The sequence below is a fragment of the Zingiber officinale genome, chromosome 5A (genome assembly GCF_018446385.1).
Source record: "Zingiber officinale cultivar Zhangliang chromosome 5A, Zo_v1.1, whole genome shotgun sequence".
NCBI classification, from domain to species: domain Eukaryota; kingdom Viridiplantae; phylum Streptophyta; class Magnoliopsida; order Zingiberales; family Zingiberaceae; genus Zingiber; species Zingiber officinale.
Genome location: NC_055994.1, coordinates 6,976,791 through 6,985,133, shown reverse-complemented (window position 1 = coordinate 6,985,133; position 8,343 = coordinate 6,976,791). Strand labels below are relative to the sequence as shown.

Sequence of the window (8,343 nt, the reverse complement as noted above, 5' to 3'; positions counted from 1 at the left end):
GCTAATCTTGGAAACACATATGTTCATTTATCTAATCGAACTTTTCACATGCGCAATGTCTTTCATGTTCCATCTATCACTAAAAATTTACTTTCTACACGTCAGTTTTGTCTTGATAACAATGTCATTTTTGAATTTCATCATAATCATTATCTTATAAAGGATAGAGGAACAAATGTTATTGTGTTTTATGGGAGAATCAAAAATGGCCTCTATTGTCTTCAGAGTTCTTCAATCAAAGCTTTTGTTGGTGAACGCACAAATAAACCAGCTTGGCATGCTCGACTTGGTCATCCTTCCCTTCGTATTGTTCAGTCAATCATCAATAGGTATGGTTTACCTACTTCTATTACCTCCTCTCCATCTTATTCATGTAGGGCCTGCATGGAATCTAAAAGTCATAAGCTACCTTTCTCTTCATCTGATCATGTTTCTAATTTTTCACTTGAAATAATCCATTCTAATGTTTGGGGCCCTGCACTTATTTTGTGTAATCAAGGTTTCCAATATTATGTTACATTCATTGATCATTTTAGTAAATATACTTGGCTCTATCCTATGAGAAGGAAATCTGATTTATTTGATATATTCTGTAATTTTTAAATTCAAGTTGAATGATCTTTTAATCGTAAAATACTCTCTTTTCATTCTGATTAGGGAGGCGAATATCAAGCTCTCCATCGTCATCTTGTCTCTTGTGAAATTTTTCATCGAGTTTCTTGTCCTCACACTCCAGAACAAAATGACTCTGCTGAGAGAAAACATAGACATATAGTTGAAACTGCCTTAGCTCTTCTTCATCATGCATCGGTTCCGTGTAAATTTTGGGATGAAGTTGTTAGCACTGCAGTATATCTCATAAATCGACTTTCTACTCCATTGCTCAATCATAAATGTCCTTTTGAAAAACTTTATAATCAAACCCCTGATTACAATTTCTTTCGAATTTTTGGTTGCGCATGTGATCCATGGTTACGCCCCTATTCTAAACACAAACTTGACTCTCGTTCACTACAATGTGTTTTTCTTGGTTATAACAATTTGCACCATGGTTATCGTTGCTTGCATATACCAACAGGACGAATTTATATTTCACGACATGTTACTTTTGATAAGTCTATATTCCCTTTTTCGGTAGTTTCTTCAATCTCTCCTCTAGATATAAGTGGCACATTCTTAATGCCACCTAATATTATCGAAGTGATGGAATTCTAAGTCTTACTCCGGAGCTCTCTAATAACTCTCCTATACCATCAGAATCACCTCCGGTTCTGCTCCAATCTTAGAAGTCTCACCGATCGAAGATAATATGCTCTCTGGTTCCTGATAATGCAAGTCCGTCATCTACATCACCATGTCAACCTACTCGCCATCAACAAGTGATTCGGATGATAATGCTCCTCGTCGCATGCTTCCCATTAGTGATATTTATATGTCGACCAAATGCTATCCCTCCACGAGCTCTAGTGGTTTCTTCCAAATCTATTGAACCAACTTGTTTTACACAAGCAAACAAGGATCTAAATTAGAGTAGTCCAATGTCTATAGAATTTGATGAACTTCTATGCGAACATGGAGCCTAGTTTCGTATACTCCCTCTATGAATATTGTGGGCTCTAAATAAGTATTTTTGTCTTAAACATCGAGCTAATGGTTCTCTTGAATGGTACAAAGCTTGACTTGTAGCCAAACAATTTAGTCAACAACCAAGTATTAACTTCGTTGATACTTTAGCCCAGTCATCAAAATTACATCTATCAGATTATTGTTATCATTATTATTTCTAATTGATTTATACAATAACTAGGCATTTATAATGTATTTCTTTATGATTATATTGAGGAAACTATGTTTATAAAGCAACCACGCCTTGGTTCATTCATTAACAATTTTCAACTCATGTTTGTCAGCTTAAGAAATCCATATATGATTTTTGACAAGATCCTTATACATGGTTTTATCGAGTATCTAATTGGTTACAAATTTAGAGAATTTTCTTGATCAAAGTCTAACTCTTATCTATTTTACAAATATAATGATGGATCTATGATATTTTTTTATTTATATGAATGATATTTAATAACTAACAATCAACAGGGTATCACAATTCTATTAAGTCTTGCTAATAAAGAATTTTCTATTCATGATTAATGATTATTTTTTTTTGGTATTGAACTTATCTCACATGATGTAAGTTGTCTCCTCTCTCAAAGTAATTACATTATTAGGCTTTCCCAAAGAACTAAAATGAATGGAGCAGGTCCAAACTCTACGCCAATTGATATAAACAACTCTCCAACTTCATCCTCTCCTGCTCTATCTGATCCACAAATTTATCGAAGTATTGTTGGGGCCTTACAATATGTCACTATCACACGTCCTGATATTACTTTTGCCATAAATCGTGCTTGCTAATTCATGCATGCTCCAACCGAACAAAATTGGGATAATGTAAAAAAGAATACTTCGCTATCTCAAAGACACTATTCTACATGGTCTTCTTTTATATCGCCAATCATCTCGAGATTTACATGCATATAGTGATGTGGATTGGGCAAGTTCACCTGAAGATAGACGCTCTACTTGTCACGCCCCCAAAGGAGTCCCTGCCAGACAAAAATCCGACAGCATCTCCCCTGTACCGGTGACAATATGAAGCATCACTACAAACAAAATATACACCAGCCACATGCGGCTGGAATATTTATATACACAACCACGCAGTTATAATAACAGCCTACACGGCTGGAATGAAATAATCACAACCACGCAGTTATATATACAACAGCCCACACGGATGTACAAAACAAACCAACACAGCGGAAAAACGATAAGACAAGCCCATACAAAACACATCAAGACACTGCTAGCCGGCTAGGCTTTATACAACAACCACAACAACAAATACATCAACACACTAAATACAACAAATATCGAATACAAATAAAGATATACCAAAACCCGAAACCATCGTCGGATGTGACGTAGGACTCGGCAGACAGGATACTCCGAGCGACACTCCAACCATCTACCTGAAAACATAAAGATATACATGCGGTGGTGAGTATAGGTAACTCAATGGTAATAAAAGATAGTCGTGGTCCATAAACAATGGAGATCACAAATATACCTCGATGGGGAATAAAGAGTACGATCATACTATCATAATCAATGACCTAAACATATCCGATATAATAACCCGTATATAAACTGATAAACCACAACCAACATAACGGATATATACCCAACTGAATCGATACGGTACAACGATCAAGAACTCACTGGATCCGCAATGTATATACCCACGACACAATATAAATACATCGCGTATACAAGTAAAATAAATGGCGTGTATGCGATGACAACCATATCGCATAATCATATCGCAAACAAACGACATACCACAAACACACGCAACTAGTATCAGTAGGCGTATGATGCAATATAACCCCAAACGCACCGCGATCATACGCAGTGCGTCGTGCCCACGGTCACCCCGCCACCTCTCCAACACCACGACCGTGGCGGAAAGGCTTGGGTCTGACGATCAGATTACCCTCCACCCTATATATGGGTCGAGGGACAATCCGCTAATACTATCTAGCTAAATAAAGATCATGGTCCCCGATCGCTCACAACGCCGATCTCACTAAACCTCGTGACCGGGTGGCACGACTGGACGAGCAACTCCAGCTACCACTACCCACGAGTGGCCGAGGTGCGGCATAACCAAACCAATGACGACTCTCTCACCACAAGGGAGATAATGGTGAATCAACTAATGAATGATGACGATATATATATATATAATCATCATCCACGCAACAACCTCAAACCTCATAAATACCTCCAACAAGAGTATAATCGTCATGATACCTCCACGTATCCCACCAAACATATGTACACACTACACATGTATAATCAACCAAAAATCTCAAATAATCCCACCGACACATGTACACAAAATATAAGTACAATCAACATGTATCCTCCAATAAAAACACAATAGACATGTGTATATACCCCAAACATACAATCAACACAACTCCTCCAAAAATACGTATGTACACACAACATGCAAATGCACGGTCAACAAGATGACTCCTATAACACATACCCACCTATGTACAGTCCACATCATATACTCAATCAGCATGAGAATACCAACAACCCGACAATCCCTACAAGACATACTCTACACGTGTAATCATAACAGAGTAGATATCATGAGTGGAGACTGTATGTGAATTAAATAGATCATCTCTAAGCTCAAGCAAAAGTAACAAGCAGGAAAAACAGCAACCGAACACGATATAAGGTAAAGTAACCTAATCCGTCAAACAACAACCATGCACTAAGCTCAAAGAAAATACATAGAGGCGAAGAAAGAAATACCCGCCTTAATACTTAGATCGTGTCCGGAAATCTCACGTCGAGACGCTCGTCCCGAATCCAAGTCCTGCGATCACATAGTATATTTAGCTAATTACATAGAAAGTAATTAACTAAACTACTTTCCCCCACCTAATTAGAATAACCCTAATCAAACATGATTATGAATTGATCCCCCAACTAACCTTAACCATAATACAACCTAATTAGATTAGGTTATATATGATATATCTCCAAAACTCCTCTAAAACAACACATTTAATCCAATAATAAATCTATTCTCTTAATTACCAACCCACCACATAATGATATCAACCACAAAACCTATCATAAGCTCAAATCTCCATCATAAATCCACATCAACCAAACAACCAAATCATCAACCTACCTCATCTGATAATCCAATCAACAACCAATCCAATGATCCTAAAAATGATCACATAATAATCTATATCAACCAAAACAATACTTGCCACTATAGGCAAAACCTTAATCCTTAATCCACAATAATTCATCCAATCCTTAACAACCCCAAATGCTCCCATGATCACCTAGAACAAAGTAACCTAAATATCCCGAATAAATTTCAGATTATGTTTACACTCTTAAAATCTCCAAGTACCCAACATAATCATTCTTGCTATCAATATTAACCATTCCCGATCAAACACTAATCCAAACTCATCATAAATCCTTCTAAACCCACTAATCACAATTTATCCAAACAACCCCAGATCACGAAATCTCCAACATAATACAATACAAATCCTTATCAACCTACATCTCAATTGATTTCCTTAATTCTCACTAATCAATCACTAATCAAATCTCCTTATAACTCCTTCAATCTTTCCAAACATAACCTACCAGTCATCAATTAATCCAACACAAGAGCATCCAACTACAACGAATCCCTCTACATGCTTCCATGTGCTCTAAACTAAACATGATCTAATATCCATTAACAACACTGATAGAACAGAGCAATAATAGAAGGATCTAGAGATACATCACCAAAGGAAACTCACCTAAATTGATCCTCACCTCTTCAACCGAGACCTCCACAGCTACTAGAAGTGAAGAGACAGTGAATGGCAATAGGGAAAGTCCACAATCCATGCCTTTCTCTATTCTAAAACAAGAAGAACATCAAAATTGAGACCAATTAGGCAAGAACTTTGAATCTTTATGATTCTGAATGAAGCCTACCTTACTCCAATTTTGTGTCGGCAGCCCGTCACACTCAGGATCAGCAGCTAATCAACGCCGACAAGCAAGAGAAAACGGAATCCAGTGAACTTGGACCTCCTTGATCTAAAGCTCCAACGACGAGGAGGTGTTAGATGCCCATAATAGGAAACTAGGGCTCGAATCTCCCCTCTGTCACCGAGCCCTAGCCTCGCCGTGCCCTAGCCGCTAAGCAACAACCGATCGCGAGCAAGAAACTGTTGAAGATGAAATCGCACAGCCGAAGATGACAGTTACCGTCAAGATTCGAGCCACATTCTCTCCGACGACGTGTGAAGGTGAGATCGCGGTGGAAGAAACATCCCCGTCGGCGTCGGGCCGTCCGAGAGAGAGATCAAAAGAGAAGGAGAGGCAACAACCGGGTAAGATCGGAGGAAGGGTCGACTGAGGCACGCTGAAGGAGAAGACATTCACCGACAGTGAACTTGCGGCGGCCGACGATCGGGCGAAGAGGAATCGCCGGAGAAGGGTTTCGGGCGGAGGGGTTGTCGAGTGGGGGAGGAAAATGAATCGGGAGGGAGGAAGAATAAAAATAAAACTTAGGTTTAAGTTAATTAAACCTTAAGTTAAATCCTTAATCAACTCCCATTTAAATGGGTATCTCAAACAGGCTCCGCTTAGCTCCCCCAATTCATCCCCTCAAAACCAGTCATACGGACTCCGTTTAAATCCCGAAAAATTTCTAAAAATTCCTGAAAAATCCAATAAGATTTTCCGTCCAATAACATTTATTATTTAATTTTACGGTATCTTACATTCTCCCCCACTAATAAAAATTTGGTCCCCAAATTTATTGGTCAACTCAGGGATCCTCATCCAAGGGTAACATCCAAATCACATACTCATATACCACTCACTCCAAGTATAATACCTAAACAACATCCTCATCTACTACTCCACCCTAGTATCATAAGCATATCTCCAAATATGACAATCCACCTCCAAATGAATAGCAGCGACTCTATGAGCTATGAACTCACCCTATTCCCGCTACTCCCACTCTGCAATCTAGTCAACTGCGGGATAAATCAACTACCTCTGAAATCTAAAATCCACTATCAATAAATCCTCCAACACCTGATAGAGCGCTCAAACTATCCATCAGTCTAAGATGAAAATATATACTAAAGTGAAACTCCTAATCCAAAGTCTGCTGTAACCATAATCAAAACCATGACATGAAACACTGATCTCCATCCAAAACAATACTCAGAGATACATCATCCAGTCCAGTAATCCCTCTAGAATATAATCCTACTACTCAATCCAAAATAATCCGCCTTACTAATCGACAGCTAGGGATCCAAGTTGTCATCCAATAATGACTACCCAAACCATCATATCCTCTCCATGTCCTAGGTAATCCTATAACAAAATCCATCAAACATGCTCCCAACTCCACTCTAGTATCCAAATCAACGAAAACAATCCTACTAACATCTGATGTTTAGCCTTCTCTTGCTGACATACTAGACCTCAAGCTACTAAATCCACTATGTCTTTCCTTCATATCGTTCCACCAATAAGAATGCTCCAAGTCTCCATACATCAGATGTCACCCGAATGTATCGCAAATCTAGATCAAGGTGTTTCCTGCAGTAACTCCTCCCGGTTATGAAGTGACTCGAAAACACACACAATCTCCCATAGAAATAAAAATCAAATTCTCATTTCATGAGAATTCAAACTAGTGGCACGAGACTACTCCGCTCATACTACATCAGAACTACACCAAACCCCAAATACGATACCTCTGTGTAGAGTGCAAATCCGTCTACACTAGAAAGTACAGCTAAGATAGGTGCAACTATCTAAACTGATCTCGCAAGCATCTAGCCAAGGAAGTTTCATACCATTCCTAGACAGTCCAGTCAACGGCATACCAATACTGGAGAAACCCTCATCCAATCTCCGATAATATCTAGCTAGACCAAAGAAACTGTGAGACTCCTGTATAGACTATGATCACACCCAACTAGTAACCGCCTAGCTCTTGTGAATCCACTAATATCCTCTATTAAACATGTGTCCCAAAACTCGTAAAAGACAATCACAATACGTACTACTAACTGTTGGAGGATCGGTGGCCGGCTTGAAGGGGGGTTGGATAGACGGCACCCCCAAATCACTTGCTTCCTACACTATTGTTAGCTTGCGCAGCGGAAATACAAATACTAAAGCAATGAATACGAAAGCTAAAGAAAGAAAAGAACTAGCAAACCAATACACGTTCGTTTAACGTGGTTCGGAGATGATGCTCCTACTCCACGGCTGTCCGTAAGGTGGACGATCCCGATCCTTCGGTGGATTAGCCCCCGGAAACTCCGGCTATCTCAAGTCGCTCCTTGTGGGTGGAGAAACCTCACCACAACACACCAAGACCTCTTGGATTCCACAAACACTTGAGCACTTGTAGACTACTAATTAGACCTTAACCAAGTCTAATTTCGTCGCCTTGGCCGGCCATACCAAGCTCCATTATATAGAGCTTGAGAAATCAGCAAGGCTGATTTGCCCGTTACCAGTCGACTGGTGCCAGCCCAACGGCTATCTCAACGGCTCTGCTACAGTGCATCAGTCGACTGGTCCATACACCAGTCGACTGCTACAGTGCGCTACAGTAACTGCTACAGTACGCTGCAGTAACTGCTACAGTGCCTCTACAGTAAAACCCTAAAACTAGGATTTTACTCCGAGTACAAT

General features: G+C 39.4%; 1 long non-coding RNA gene across 1 annotated transcript; it reads right to left on the bottom strand.

The window, feature by feature from the left end:
• Nucleotides 1-2,821: 2,821 nt before the first annotated feature.
• Nucleotides 2,822-6,155, bottom strand: LOC121982603. The gene is made up of 4 exons (XR_006112149.1): nt 5,602-6,155; nt 5,421-5,524; nt 4,396-4,459; nt 2,822-3,032 (listed from the first exon to the last, which is right to left on the bottom strand). It is a non-coding gene; the product is annotated as an uncharacterized LOC121982603 (long non-coding RNA).
• Between the last annotated feature and the right edge of the window lie 2,188 nt (nt 6,156-8,343).